This window comes from Castor canadensis, unplaced genomic scaffold (genome assembly GCF_047511655.1).
Source record: "Castor canadensis unplaced genomic scaffold, mCasCan1.hap1v2 HAP1_SCAFFOLD_104, whole genome shotgun sequence".
Lineage (NCBI taxonomy): Eukaryota > Metazoa > Chordata > Mammalia > Rodentia > Castoridae > Castor > Castor canadensis.
Genome location: NW_027395338.1, coordinates 202,719 through 220,043, shown reverse-complemented (window position 1 = coordinate 220,043; position 17,325 = coordinate 202,719).

Here is a 17,325-nt window from a genome sequence, read left to right as displayed (position 1 = left end):
TGAGTGTGAAAATAGAATAATGAAACCGGAAATTATTCTCAGGGGGCAAAAGGGGAAAAGAGGGAGAAAGAAGGAAAGGGTGAAACTAAGGTAGATTATAAATGTAAATGTTGCAATGTATCCATCTCTAAAATTATTATATGCTAATTAAAATGTTTTAAAAATGTATAAGACTCAATGACTCACACCTGTAATTCTAGCTTCTTGGAGGCTAAGATTGGGAAGCTAGTAGTTTGATGCCAAACTGGGCAGGGTTGATACTTCATGTTAATCAATATCTGGGCTTACTGGTATGCACCTGTCATCCCAAATCATATGGGAGGATAAAAGACTGGGAGGCCAGTCTGGGCAATAGCATTTGTGAGAGAAAAATGATAGAGTTTGGGTGTATCTGTCATTCTAGTAACTGTTGCAAGCTTAAAAAGAGTAGAAATATGCTCCATGACTGTCTTCCAAAATGTGTGGCCCAGTAGAAAAAATAATCAGAGCAAAAAGGGTTTTAAATGTGGCTCAATTAAAAGAGAACCTGCCTTAAAAGAATAAAGTTCTGAGTTCAAACCCTGGTACCAAAAATAAAAATACAAAAGAATAAAGTATCTTGTTTTTTGAGGACTCTCCAGACTGCTTTCAGGAGTGTAAAACAGGCATAGTGTGTGCAGGGGGGATACTAATGGGAGGGGGGAGGATGAAGGTAGGAGATTAAGGTGATGGTTGACAGACTTTGTATACCTATATGAAACAGAAGTACAAAGCCTCTTGCAATTGCTTTGGGTAGGGTGGGGAGGGGGCTGAGGGGGAGAAAAATGGGACAAATGTAAATAATATACAATATAAATCTGATCAGAATTGTCATTTTGAATCCCCCCACATAATGAATATATCCTAACAAAAGTTTATAATAAAAGTGTTGAATTACATGGGACTTTGATAAAAATGAAGGAAAAAGAAAGAAAATACTTGTGGTTTTGACTAAGCTAGCCCTTATTATGAAAAGGCTCAATAATGTCCAGGCAGTTTGAGCAAACACAAGTAGATTGCAAAGGAGAAGAAAGGACTTTGGGAAAAGTTCACCTGAACACCTCATGAGCTACTAGACTTCAGAAACTTTAAATATTTAATCAATACATGTAACTTAGTAGAAAACTCAAATATGGTAAGTCTGATGGCATTGTTATGTGAGATTATTGAGACAACTTGTTAAAAAATTGAGATACTAGTTTCAGACATTTCTTACCTTTTCCAACTTAGTGTGGGCTGATTCATCCGTTGTGATGTACCATGAATCAGTCATCCTTTTCCCTCTGTCACTTGTGTTCTTTTCCATCACAAGGGCCTTTTTCACGTGGACTCACTGTCAATCTGTACTACTTTCTGCTTTTCTTTCCCAAGGTATCTTTACAATCACAATCATACAAACAATATCAGAAAAAACAGACATCCTATTTCAACTAGAAATATCAAATAGATGCAAATCTATAGACATTATAAATTCAGACAATGATATTATCAATGTATGATAGAAAATGTAAACATTTAGGACTACTTCTATATATGGATCACTGAAATTGGAACCTTTTATTGCATATTCTAATGAACAGTTTCTAACTTACTATTCAAAATAAAAATAGACTAAATATTTAAATGATATTTCACTCTATTTTAAGAATTTTACAACCAAGTTTTCACTCGGTTCAGTAGTATATATCTGTGTCTAAATATATATCTATATCTGTACCTTTCTCCCCACATACATAAGCACATCAAACACATTAAAAGCCATATATTGAAACTGTGTGTCTTGGTTATCAGTATTGTTGCAGAAAATCATAATAAGAGCCATTAATTTGTAGTATAAGATTCCTTTGTGATTTTAACTAAAAATATTTTAGGACCTGTTTGTTACCACAGCAGTCAATATTGCTGGATTGATGTTACAGTGAATGGATGTAATGTTTAATAAAAGGTGCTAAATAATAAAAATGAATTTGAATCCTTGTTTCAATCTATTCTGGGAAAGAAATGACTATAAATCGTTCATCAATACCTATTGAACTAAGACCTTCAGGGAAAACTAACAATTTAAAGCATATGGAAACCAAGCACTTGAGACCATCTACCAAATGCTAAAGCACACATGAAAAAGAGAACAGGTGCCAAAGGAATAAATTTGTATATGCATAAATACATAAGTCTGCTATTACAATTGTATAAAGAACTACTAGGAATTATTAAAATGCTAAGAAGTTTGATGCACTGCCATAATCACGTATCTCACAAGACTAAATCATAAGCGAGAAAGTGTTCCCTAATATGTGAAATGACCCTGAACTTAATAAGAGAAATGCAAATCAATGAAATGATATTTTGCATTTTCAGGGTAAATGAAAATGTGTGGGGAGATGACATGGAATGACAAAAATATTTAAAGGGAAAGTAAACTGGCTCACCCCTCAAGAAAGCTCTTTTTAAATTCCCAAAGTAAAAAGTTATTCAGATATTGCACAATAACATAAATCCTGAAAATGTAGATAGCCTTTGATCCAATAATTTGACTTCTGGGAATTTATCCTGAGAAAAAAATTAGCCTAAAATTTGAAAAATATTAAATGTTCAAATAAGATGGGAAACTCTAAATGTCTCAGAGCAGGGGAATACTTAATATGTCATGGTATACTAATTCCATAAAAAAATTACTTGTTCATTCATAATTGTAGGAACAAAGCCGATCTAAAAAATGGAAAAAAATGTTTGAGGCTTACTATAAAATGAAAAGAGGAAAATATGTATGAAAAAGAAAAAAAAAATTTTTTAGTAACCACCAAATTTCTCTCCAAATTATACAACTATATCATCACCATAGTAGAAAGATAGATATCAATATTTCATCACCCTCATAAATGTTCCCTAATTTTACTTTCACAATACATAACTTAGTGTGTACAAGGGTGAATATGGTACAAATACTCTGCACCCATGCATGTTAAGTGGAAAAATGAGACCTGTTGAAATTATTCCAGCAATGTAGGGAGGATTAAAGGGAATAATAGTTGAGACAAATTAAACTATGATATATTGTAAGAACTTTTGTAAATGTCACAATGTACCCCTAGTGGAACAATAATAAAAAATACAGATCTTTGAATGTGGATAAGTGAATAATTGCTACACACAACACCATAACGGATTGTGACACATAAGGATGAGTATAATAGTAAAACGTGGAATTTATTAAATTTCATCTTCAGAAAGGTCAATAAGAGGCTAAAATGAATTAAAGTCCTACAAAATGACTTTTCCATGGATAAAATGAACAAGGACTGTTAATCAATTACTGTCCATCAATCTACTTCAATCTGCTTGGTGACAGTGCCTCCTGATTTCCTGTATTTCCTTTATTTTGGTGTGTCTTCCTGAAGTATATGATTGCATGTAAGTCTGACTGAGACAATCTAGGAAACAGTCCTCTCCAGTAAATCCTCTTTTCTCAAATGACCAACATTCATGAATCTGTTGATAAAATTAAAGACAAATTAGTATGAAAGGACATGGGAATATTTTGAGATTCATCATTCACTCAACAACAGAGATTCGATCTGGATGAATCATGTTATAGGTGAAAATCAATTTCCTTAAAGAAAGGAACACAGTTTTCTGTCCCTAGTATCATATCCAATTACATCACCTAAATTTGCTTCTATACCTCCAGTGCCTGAATGTGAACTAGTTCTAGAAAGAGACCAGTTTATGGAGAAATGATAGATGACAAAGTTTATTTCATTGCATTCCCCAACTGAGAAGTCCTCTATTGAAAGGTAACTCAAAACTAGATTTGGTAGATTCAAGATGGCAACTCAAGAGAGGAAGCAGACAGCATGAGCACTTTAAAGCAAAAATCTTGCTGAGATGCTGGAGCCAATTTGGTAGGAAAAACCACCAAGAACAAGCAAAACTCTGACACCTCAAACCCCCATCCTGCACATAGCTTCTCCATGCCATATTACACTGAGAAACCAGGAGGGCTCCCTTGCCACAAGACACCAGATCCTAACTTGCTTTTGAGACATAGACCAACAGATGAGCAAATAAGCAGCACATGGTATCCCCACAGCCAACCCTCGGATAAAACCAGCATAGCTGCCTGAACAGTCTGATCCCAATCTTGGAAAAAAAAAAGCTAAGTAAGGAACTGAAAAGAACAGGAAGCAAAGAGGGTGGGGTGCCTTGAGCACACCAGAGAAGGGGGGAGGGGAAGTCTGCCCAGCAGACTTTAAATAAATCCATCCTGCAACAGTAGCTGACATGCAGGACTTTTCACTGGAGAAGAGGGGAGGGGCAGGCACCGGTATGAACTTTAAATAACGCAGCTCTACCAGTGAACTTTAAATAAATAAAGCCTGCGACAGCATTCAGCATCTGGCAGTAGCTGCAGATGAGCTAAGGGCAGATAGTGGTTCACAAAGCTGTCTCCTGACACAAACACCTAGCAAGACAACAACACTGCTACTGCTTAAATACCAACACTAGGACTGGATGATGAAGGAGCAACACCAGAAGTACTAAGACTGAAACTTCATTGTTTCTGGACCTGAAATTTTTATTTTTTTATACTTCTATATACCTTTTATATTTTTATGTTATTTTTTCTTTTTTCTTCAGTTTTTTGTTTTAAATTTTTTTCCTTTGGTAAGACAATGGCAGAGCTACTACTCTCTGGATACTGAAGGAGTAACACCAGAAGTACTAAGACTGAAACTTCATTGCACCTGAGCCTGGGATATTTTTTTCTATTCTCTCATCTTTTTTCTTTTTTCTCTTTCTATCTAAATGCTTGTTTAGTTCACTGTTGATTAGTACACTGTCTCTCCCAATTAATTTCTTTGGTTCTCTACTTTTTTCTATTTTTTTCTTTTCTTTCTTTGCTCTCTTTTTTCTTCTTACTCTTCTATTCTAGATATGAATACTTTTACTATTGCAAGCTAGATAATACTAAATTACACACAGTACAGGGACAGTAACAGCACCAAGTGGAATGATGGGAAGATGGAAAAAGGATGGAAACCATGTTCCTCCCAATACTAAATTAGTACTGGAACCAGAGGGAAATGAAGAAAATGGATACCCAGATGCAGACTCCAATAAAACAAAGAGAAACTATACCAAGGAATGCAAGAACAATCTGAAAGAAGAAATCCTGCCTGCAATCAATGAGAATTACATAGAGATCATACTAGATATGGTCACCCAAAATATATAGGAGACAGTCAAGAAATTCCAAGACAACAAAATATAAAGAATGTGAGATAGCACAAGAACAAATAAAAGAAACTATAGAAGCCCTGAATAAACACCAAAGTGAAACAAAGAACACCATAAATAGAGAGATAAATGAACTCAGGTCAAAAATTGACAATATTAAAGAGGAAGTGACACATGATATGGAAAACCTCAGGAAAAAGAATGAAACAGAAGTACAAAACAAAATGGAAGGCCACTCCAGCAGATTAGAACAAGCAGAAGACAAAATCTCAGAACTTGAATATGAAATGGTAATTAAAGGAAAAACTGAAGAACTAGGAGTCACACAACTCAAGAACTATGAAAGGAATATGCAAGAATTCACTGACAACAACTAAAGACCACATGGGCATTGAAGAAGGAGAAGAGGTGCAAGCAAAAGAAATTTGTAATATATTCAACAAAATAAAAACAGAAAATTTCCCAAATATAGAGATAACTATGCCCATTCAGGTACAGGAATCCTTCAGGACACCAAACAGACCTGACAAAAATAGAGCTACCACATGACATGTTATCATTAAAACAACAATCACAGAGAATAGAGAAAGAATACTGAAGGTTGTAAGAGTAACATAGTTAATAACATACAAATGTAAACCCATCTAAATCACTGCAGATTTCTTAACAGAAACCTTAACAGGAAGAAGAGCATGGAGTAAAGTATTCCAGGTACTGACTGAAAATAACTTCAACCCTAGGATACTCTACCCAGCAAAACATCATTCAGATTAGATGGAACAATAAAAGTCTTCCATGATAAGCAGAAACTAAAACAATATATGACCAGCAAGCCATCATTACAAAAGATTCTTCAACGAATTCTGCACACAGAATGTGAAGGCAAATAAAATCATGGAAGGGCAGGCAGTACCAAAGCAAAGAAGAAGAAAAAGCAAGAAAGTAGAGAGTAACAAAGATTTAGCTTCTCACAATCAAACCCTAAAACAACCAAGACAACTAAATGACAGGAATCACAACATACCTATCAATACTAACACTCAATGCTAATGGACTTAATTCCCCCATCAAAAGCACTGATTGACAAACTGGATTAAAAAGGAAGATCCAACAATTTGTTGCTTACAGGAGACCCATCTCATCTACAAAAACAAGCATAGGCTTAGGATGAAAGGCTGGAAGATTTACCAAGCCAAGGGCCCCCGAAAACAGGCAGGATTAGCAATAATTATCTCAGACAAAGTAGACTTCAAACCTACATTGATAAAACTAGATAAAGAAGGACATCCCATACTAATAAAAGAGGAAATACACCAAAAGGAAAAAGAAATTACCAACATAAATGCACCCAATGTCAACACACACAATTTCATCAAACATGCCCTGAAGAACTTAAACATATATATAAACTCCAACATAGTGTTAGTGGGAGACTTTAATACCCCCATATCACCAATAGATAGATCATTCAAAGAAAAAACCAACAAAGAAATCCTAGATCTAAATCATACTAGATCTAATGGACCTAGGTGATGTCTACAGAATATTTCATTCACCTTCTGCACAATATAAATTCTTCTCAGCAGACCATGGAACTGTTTCCAAAATTGATCATGTCTTAGGGCACAAATCAAGCCTCAGCAAATATAAGAAAATAGAAATAATACCATGCATTCTATCTGATCACAATGCATTAAAACTAGAACTTAACAACAAAAAAAATAGCAAAAAATATGCAAACACTTGGAAGCTGAACAACATATTGCTCAATGATCAATGGGTCATTGATGAAATAAAAGAGGAAATTAAAAGATTACTGGAAATTAATGAAAATGAAAATATGACCTACTGGAACCTATGGGACACTGCCTGAGAGGAAAGTTTATGGCCATGAATGCATATATTAAAAGGACAGAAAGATCTCAAATTAATGACCTAATGTAACATCTCAAACTCGTAGAATGAGAAAAACAAGCAAACCCAAAAACTAGCAGGAGAGAAATAATAAAAATAAGGGCCAAAATTAATGAAATACAAACAATAATCCATACCAAGAATTAATTTTACAAAAAGTTGGCTTTTTGAAAAAATAAACAAGATTGAAAGATCCCTGGCAAATCTGACCAAAATGAGAAGAGAAAAAACCCAAATCAGTAAAATCAAAAATTCAAAAAGGGAGAAAACAACAAACGTCATGGTAATCCAGGAAATCATCAGAGACAACTTTGAGAACCTATATTCCAATAAATTTGATAATATTGAAGAAACTGAGAAACTTCTAGGCACTTATGCTCATCCAAAACTAAACCAAGAGGACATAAATCACCTGAATAGATTGATAACACAAAATGAAATTGAAGCAGCAATAAAGAGTCTTCCAAAGGAGACAGATCAAGAACCTGATGGATTCTCAGCTGAATTCTATCACACATTTAAAAAAGAACTAATAACAACCCTCCTTAAACTGTTCCACAAAATAAAAAGGGAAGGAAAACTGCCTAACTCATTTTATAAAGTCAGTATTACATGCATCCCAAAACCAGGCAAAGATACCTCCAAAAAGGAGAACTGTAGGCCAATCTCATTAATGAATCCCGATGCAAATACTCTCAATAAAATAATGACAAACAAAATTCAACAATACATCAGAAAGATCATTAAACATGACCCAGTTAGCTTCACCACAGGAATGCAGGAAAGGTTAAACATATGCAAATCAATAAATGTAACACAGCACATTAATTGAAGCAAAGAAAAAAACCACTTGATCATCTCCACAGATGCAGGAAAAAGTCTTTGACAAGATTCAACACCATTTCATGATAAAAGCTCTAAGAAAACTAGGAATATAAGGAAAGCACCTCAACATTAGACTTAATGTTGCTATATATGACAAACCTACAGCCAACATTATACTTAATGGTGAAAAACTGAAGCCATTTTCCCTAAAAACAGGAACCAGACAAGGATGCCTACTATCCCCATTCCTATTCAACATAGTACTGGAATTCCTAGCCAGAGCAATTGTGCAAGAAGAAGAAATAAAATGAAAACAAATAGGTAAAGAAACTGTCAAAATATCCCTATTTTCACACAATATGATCCTATGTCTTAAAGACTTAAAAAAAACTCTACCCAAAAACTCCTAGATACCAACAAAAGCTAGAGCAAAGTGGCAGAATATAAAATCAACTTCCAAAAATCATTAGCTTTTCTATGCACTAATAATGAATAAACTGAGAAAGAATATATGAAAACAATTCTATTTACCATAGCCTCAAAAAAGATAAAACTTAGGAGTAACTTTAACAAAGGATGTGAATGACCTCTACAATGAGAACTACAAACCCCTGAAGAAAGAGATTGAGGAAGTCTACAGAAGGTGGAGAGATCTCCCATGCTCACGGATTCGTGGAAGCAGCATAGTAAAAATGGCTATAGTACCATAAGCAGTCTACATGTTTAATGCAATTCCCATCAAAATTTCAATGACATTCATCAAAGAGATGGAAAAATCTACCCTAAAATTCGTTTGGAAACACAAGAGACTGCAAATAGCCAAGGCAATAGTCAGGAAATTGAACAATGCTAGAGGTATCACAATACCTTACTTCAAACTATATTACAAAGCAATAGCAAAAGAAATAGCATGGTACTGGCACAAAAACAGACATGAAGATCAGTGGAACAGAATAGAGGACCCATATATCCACACAACTATGCCCACCTTATTTTTAACAAAGGCACTAAAAGTATATGATGGAGAAATGACAGCTTCTTCAACAAAAGTTGTTGGGAAAAGTGGTTAGCCATCTGCAAAAAACTGAAACTAGATCCTTGTTTATCACCCTGTACTAGTATCAACTCAAAGTGACCAAGGACCTTAATATCAGACCCCAAACTCTAAAGAGTAGGAAACACTTTGGAAGTAATATGTATAAGCAACAACTTCCTAAATAGAGCCCCAGCAGCTCAGCAACTAAGAGAAAGTATAGACAAATGGAATTTATAAAACCATAAAGCTTTTGCATAACAAAAGTAATGGTCTCTAAACTAAGAGACCACCCACAGACTGGGAGAAAATTTTTGCCAGCTATACATCAGACAAAGGACTGATAACCAGAATATATAGGGAACTCAAAAAACTAAACTCTCCCAAAATGAATGAACCAATAAAGAATTGGGCAAGTTAATTAAACAGAACTTTCTCAAAAGAAGAAATTCAAATAGCCAAAAAGCACATGAAGAAATGCTCTCCATCTCTAGCCATTAAGGAAACGTAAATCAAAAACACACTAAGATTCCACCACACCCCTGTTAGAATAGCCATCATTAGAAACACCAACAACAATGGGTGTTGGTGAAAATGTGGGGATAAAGGAGCCCTCATATAGTGCTGGTGGGAATGCAAACTAGTACAAGCACTCTGAAAAAAATATGGACACTTCTTAGAAATCTAAATATAGATCAGCCATATGATCCAGCAATCCCACTCCTCGGGATATACCCAAAGGAATGTGACACAGGTTCCTCCAGAGGCACTTGCACACCCATGTTTATTGCAGTGCTATTCACAATAGCCAAGTTATGGAAATAGCCAAGATGCCCCACTACTGAAGAATGGATTAAGAAAATGTGGTATTTATACAGAATGGAATTTTATGTAGCTGTGAAGAAGAATGACATCTTATCATTCACAAGCAAATTGATGGAACTGGAGAACTTCATTCTGAGTGAGGTTAGCCTGGCTCAGAAGACCAATAATGCTATGTTCTCCCTCATTTTCAGACATTAGATCAAGGGCAAATACAGCAAGGTGAATGGACTTTGGTCACATGATACAGTGAGAGCACACAAGGGAGGTATGAGGATAGGTAAGAAACCCAAAAAACGTGATAGTATTTGATGCCCTCAATGCAAAGGAACCAATGAACAAACTTTAAAGCAACAAAGGCCAGTAGGAGAAGGGGATCAGGAACTAGAGAAAAGGTCAGTTCAAGAAGAACTTTGAATGTAACATATTTGTACATGGAAGCCATGCTAGGGATTTCCCTGTATAGCTATCCTTATCTCAACTAGAAAAAATGCTTTGTCTTTGTTATTATTATTGTTTATAGTTTCTCTTCAACAAAGTTAGAGATAATGGCAGAACAGGTTCTGCCTGGAAGCAAGGGGGTAAGGGGGAAGGCTGGGGAGGGGGGTGAGGGGGAGAAATAGCCCAAACATTGTATGCACCTATGAATAAATTTTTAAAAAACTACATTTGGTAATGCATATTTGTATTCCCTGCTATTCCAGAGACAGGTGCAGGAAAATCATGAGTTTGAGGTCAGAAAGGGCAGTCAGTGAAACACTACATTAAAAGCAAAATGCAAAACAAAAAGACAGAGAACATAGCTCAGATGTTAGAGCAATTGCCTAGCATGCATGAATCCCTGGGTTTGATCCACGTTACGACATACACAAACACAAAGAAAGGTATCTATGTTTTCTGTTAGTAATTAATGTTAACATTATACTTTTGCTTCTTTATAGCACTGCAAAAAACTTGATTGTTTCATCCTAAACCATAGGCATCATCTAATTATGCCAAATGAACAGATAATGTAACAGAATATGGTCGAAATTCATCTTAACTCAGAAGGATATGGAATATGAGTAAGCTATCTCAGGAGCTGTCAAGCAGGATACAAATGTCCACCACATTTGCTGCACAGTAGAACTAATTCTAGTATTCAATTCACATGACCTGAACCACTCAATCAGGTGAAGGATATTCTATCGATAGGACTACAGCCATGCATAAATAGTTTCATGACCCATTCACCTTCTCAAAAGTCTGTTCTTCTAAGACTATACCATGATTCTTTGAGAAGTTAGGTTTTTTGAAATCCCTGTAAATTCTGGTTATTAATCCTTTGTCAGATGAATAGCTTGCAAAAATTTTTTCTCATTCTATAGGTTGCCTTTTGAGTCTCATGACTTTTTCCTTTGCTGTGCAGATTTGTAGTTTCATGCACTCCCATTTGTTGATACTTCCTCTTAATTGCTGAGCTACTGGAGTTCCATTCATAAAGTTATTGCCTATGGCTATGTGGGCCAGTGTGTTCCATATTTTTCCTGGATTAATTTCACTGTTGTAAATGGGCAAATAAACTGAATATATAATTCTCAGAAAATGAAATAAAAATAACCAATGAACATATGAAGAAATGTTTGATATCCTTAGCCATCATGGAAATGAAAATCAAAACTATATTGAGATTCTACCTCATCCCTGTGAAAATGGCTGTCATTAATAACACAACTAATAACAAATGCTGGCAAGGGTATGAGGGAAAAGGAACACTTCCACCATGTTGGTGGGAATTTAAATTGGTGCAACCACTATGGAAAGCAATATGGATGTCCCTCAGAAAACAAAATTAAAACTACCATACAATCTAGCCATACCACTCCTAGCCATATATCCTAAGGAATGTTCTCCAACATATGATAGAGCCACTGACACAACCATGTTTACTGCAGCACTAATTATAATAGTCAATCTGTGGAAAAGGACCAGATGCCCCACAACTGATGAATTGATTAAGAATACATAGTGTATATACACAATGGTGTTTAACTCAACCATGAAGAAGAATTAAATTATATTATTTGCCGGTAAATGGATGGAACTGGAGAACCACATGTTAAGTGAAGTAAGAGAGGTTGAAAAAGTCAAAGGTCACATATTTTCCCTCATATGTTTAAGCTAGACCTCTAAGTTAAATGTACATATAGATACATATATGATCACATATATGTAGATATAAACACACACATATATATATATATATATAGTGGGAGAGAAAACAAAATTATATTAGTGAGTCTGGCTGAAGTGACTACTAGAGGTGTGAGAAGTAAAGAAAATGTTACAAAATGAAAAATAATAAAATTCCTACCTATATACAAATAGAATATAATTTACTGTACTGTCAGTTGTTAAATATTAGGGGAGCATGGTCATGCACAATGACTAAGTAATGGTTGGATTGATTTCATCAAAGAGTGCTACAAACAGGCCTGAAGTTCCAAGATGAAACCCCTTGGACTATCAATATATACTCTAAAGATGAAGGGTATGATGTAAAAATAAGTCTTTTCCAGGGATGGGTGCCAGTGGGAGATGGGTGAGTACAGGGAAATGGGGAATACGGATGATTATGGTAGATGCATTTTTGTATCCATATATGAAAATAGAAAAATGATACTTGTTGAAATTGTTCTCAGAAGGGGTGAGGGGAGAAGGATAATGATGGAATGTATAAATCTAACAATGATATAGTATAAGCCCATACATCAATCCATTATGTTCTCACCTTGAATATATAAATATGTAATTGAACAAAATTTCAATGAAGCTATAAATCAACTGTGGCAATGCTTCCTGAAAAGAAGTGAATACAACAGATACCTAGCAGAATGCCTCCTCATAGGAGGACATTGTACAGACATATTCTATTGTGTTCACTTTTCCTGCCATGAAATACTGCAAGTAGAGCTATTCATTTCTTAGGAGGAAACTGTTTGGGTGAGCAAAAGGGAAGCCATGTTAAGATCAGAACTCCCATCCATAACTTACTGGAAATATCCCACCACCCACTGGTAGGACCACATCTACCTTCAAGGAAATGACAAGCTGCTCCCTCACCAGGGAGTATGGAACTGAGCAACTTACCTACTTAATTCCCACTCATCTCCTGTAGTTTTTCCTCCCAGTCATTAACTCCACTTGAGAAAAATTTTCCTGTCCAGCCAAAACTTTCCTGCAAGACCATTCCCCTACATCTGCTCGAAGTGTGTAAGCAGCTAGGGGCTCCAGTTTGCTTGCTGAGGACCCCTCTGTAGGGTTTCTTCCACAATAAATCTTGTGCTGGCATTTGAGCTGTCTCCCTGACTATCCATTCTATGCCTCCTTCAGTCTGACAGATAATGTGGAGACCCAGGATAGCACTTATGAGCTTGAGTCTCAGTTCTCAATTCTTGAAACCTGGGAAACAGTGGACAAGCAGCAGCTCTTTCCAGGCTTACTCCCAGAGCCTAGTGGAGGCTACAGCCTTCCTCTCCCATCCCCTGCTGCTTCTCCCCCCTTTTAGCTGCTCAATCTCTCCCACCCTTTACTTTGTTTCCTTTCTTTCACATCTCCATCAGGGACTATCTCCATTTTACTGGCTATCCATCCAATACCAGTCTTGAATTTCAGTGAGTTTCTTGTTTATCTTGGTTTCTCTCTAACTGCCTGTCCTACCGTAGACTACTTCCAAATCCCTGCCTGGGCAAGAGACTCCCCTCATCTACCAACTGGGTAGATTAACCTGCTATTTTGGAGGATGCCTAGAAAATCCAGGTGTACACACATACCATAGGCTATCAGTTGCCAGTGGTGACACTCCTGCCCTCTGATATGTCTGTTCTACCAGGTAGGACCACTGCTGGGATTACTCACCACCTTTTCTAACCACTGGAACTCTTGATTTCAGACACTGGGTCTCACAGAAATTGTGTCCATTGGCCCAAACAAGGTATTTTCAATTTCCAAATTCCTCCAACACTCTGGGACATGGTCCAAGGTTCCCCTGTATCTAGGTCTTTGCTTATCTTTCCTCCAGACTCACCTTCTCTCAGTCTTGTTTGCCTTATCATATTATTCTCCCAAACAAAAATTCCTCCCAGTTTTCTCTGTCTTCTCTTAAAAAATCCCTCTCCTCCATGACTTTGACACAGCTCTATGTTATCTTTTATCCTTCCTTCACCTCATAAGCAATAAAAAGTGTTATGCTTTGAAACTCTTCTCTCTAAATCTGTCTTAGCCATGATGGAGGTTTCTTTCACCCCTCCCACTTCTTAACATTCTCCTGTCTTCCCTCCCAGACTGGCCACCTGAGTGAGGACAATAGACAGAAATAGACAAGGAGAAAAGGAAAGAAATCATGCTTAAGTTGCATTGTCAGATCTTTGCCTCCTGAATGGCTCACAGGATTCCAGGAATAAAGCAGAAAGTCAATTGAAAAATCTAAATGGCATGTGGGATTGGAGCTGGGGACTGGAGCTGCTTCTCTCCTGGATTTTTTCCAACTAATTCTAAGTCTCTAAGAACTCCGTAAGTTCTCTACTTACAGTTAGCCACTTTATGTCTTGTTTTTGAGATGGGCTGTTTTCCCATTGAAGGCATTTCAAGACCAGAAGGATCAGGTCAAACATATCCATTAGTTTCAGGCAGTGTTCCTGGGCCACCCCATTCACTCTCCTGGCCAAGCCACCACACACTCAGGGTTATGGAACAATGCCTTCAGCTCCATGTGTGCACAGGCTGGAGAGACCAAAGACAAGATTTCAATTTGCTATGTAAGCTTTTCTTTATCTTCTACAAATGCCCCATGTATTTAAAATGAAAATCTCAGTTTTCTAGGTTATGGCTTTAGCTAAAAGACAAAAGGGAAGCCTTCTTCTGTTTTTCTATGGATATGGATTCAATGACCCATTTGGATTGCTTATATGGCCCCTTGCCTAAAATTTAGTCTTGAGAGAGGGGCTAATTCATTTCACCTGTTTCATGCTTATTAAGATATCCAGATAACACCAGTTTCAATGAAGATGTGACATTTTTTACCTCATCAGTCTTCCCCTTTTCTGTCCTGACATACAAATTCTAATTAAAAAAATTTTTTTACTATACAGTGAGAGGGTAGATTTGTGCATCCCCTATGCTTTGTCTGGATGAGGAGAAGGGATGCTAGTGCTACACACTAGAATAGGCTCCCTAAATTTACTTTAAAGGTTTGAATTATTACTTTAAAAGTAAATTATTTATAATGCACCCTCTACAGGCAAGTTAAAGACTTTTAATATTAAAACGGGCCACATAATTGCATTCCTTCTAGCCAAAATGGACACGTCTACACTTAATCCAGTTAATTCTAAAAAGTAATAAAAAAACCAGGATGCACGGGACCCCAACAAATCTCAGCCCTCTTCTTCTCACACCTTACACAGGCGATGACCAAATATATCACTCTTACACATGACACAGATGAGGCAAATGTACCTTCACTTACATTTTATCTCCCAGTCATCCTCCAACATTCATAAAACACTCCAAACACTAAAAGATGATTAACATTGGCTAATAAATGTTAAAATTACTATGTGTATAAACAACTGAAAAATAAAAGCACTAAGAAAAACTTGATTCCTAGTTCATTCTTAGACTTGAGTCCTAGCAAGACGATGTCTAAGAATGCACTCAGAATTTTTTCATTTATTCATATGTGCATACAATATTTGGACCATTTCTCCCCACTACACCAGCCCCTTCCATTTCCTCCAAACACCCTTCCTCTCCCCACCCACCTCCTCATTTTTAGGCAGAAACTGTTCTGCTCTTTTCTCTAATTTTGTTGAAGAGAGAGTATGAACAATAATAAGAAGGACAAAGCATTTTTGCTATGAGATAAAGATAGCTATACAGGGAGACTCCTAGGATTGCTTCCATGTACAATGTGTTACATTCTAAGATGATTCTTCTCAAACTGACCTTTTCTCTAGTTCCTGATCCCATTTTACTATTGGCCTCTGTCACTTTAAAGTTTCTGCATTAGTTCCTTTGCATTGAGGACATCAAAAATTATCATGTTTTTTGGGTTTCTACCCTATCCCTCCCTTGTGTGCTCCACCTTATCATGTGGCCAAAGTCCAATCACCTTGCTGTATTTGCCCTTGATTTAAAGTCCACATATGAGGGAAAATATATGAGTTTTGGTCTTCTGAGCCTGGCTAACCTCACTCAGGATGATGTTCTCCAGTTCCATTCATTTACTTTCGAATGATAACATTTCATTCTTCTTCATGGCTGCATAAAATTCCATTGTGTATAAATACCACATTTTCTTAATCTATTCTTCAGTAGTGGGGCATCTTGGCTGTTTCCATAACTTGGCTATTGTGAATAGCACTGCAATAAACATGGGTGTGCAAGGGCCTCTGGAGGAACCTGTGTCACATTCCTTTGAGTATATCCCAAGGAGTGGGATTCCTGGATCATATGGCAGATCTATGTTTAAATTTGTAAGAAAGTCTCCAAATTTCTTTCCAGAATGGTTGTACTAGTTTGCATTCCCACCAGCATGGTACAAGGGTTCATTTTCCCCCACATCCTTGCCAACAACTGTTGATGTTGGTGTTTCTAATGATGGCTATTCTAACAGGAGTGAGGTGGAATCTTAGTGTGGTTTTTAAGTTTCCTTTATGGCTAGAGATGGTGAGCATTTTTTCATGTGCTTTTTGGCTATTTGAATTTCTTCTTTTAATAAGTTCTGTTTAGTTCACTTGTCCAATTCTTTATTGGTTCATTAATTTATGGATAGTTTAGTTTTTTGAGTTCCCTATATATTCTGGTTATCAGTCCTTTGTCTGATGTGTAGCTGGAAAGTATTTTCTCCCATTCTGACAGTGGTCTCTTCAGTTTAGAGACCCTTTCTTTTGTTGTGCAGAAACTTTTTAACTTTATGAAATCTCATTTGTCCATCTTTCTCTTAGTTGCAGAGCTGCTAGGGTTCTATTGAGAAAGTCCTTGACTATACCTATTACTTCCAACGTTTTTCTTACTCATTTCTGTAACAACATTAGAGTTTGGGGTCTGATATTAAGGTCCTTCATCCAACTGTACTAGTTGATACTAGAACAGGGTGATAAACATGGATCTAGTTTCAGTTTTTTGCAGATGGATAACCACTTTTCCCAACTTTTGTTTAAGAGGCTGTCTTTTCTCCATCGTATATTTTTAGCACCTTTGTCAAAAATAAGGTGGGGTTAGTTGTGTGGATTCATATCCGGGTCCTCTATTCTGTGCCACTGGTCTTCAAGTCTGTTTTTGTGCCAGTACCATGCTGTTTTTACTGCCATTGCTTTGTAATATAGTTTGAAGTCGGGTATTGTGATACCTCCAGCATTGTTCTTTTTGACTGAGTATTGCCTTGGCTATTCACAGTTTTTTGTGTTTCCAAATGCATTTTAAGACAGATTTTT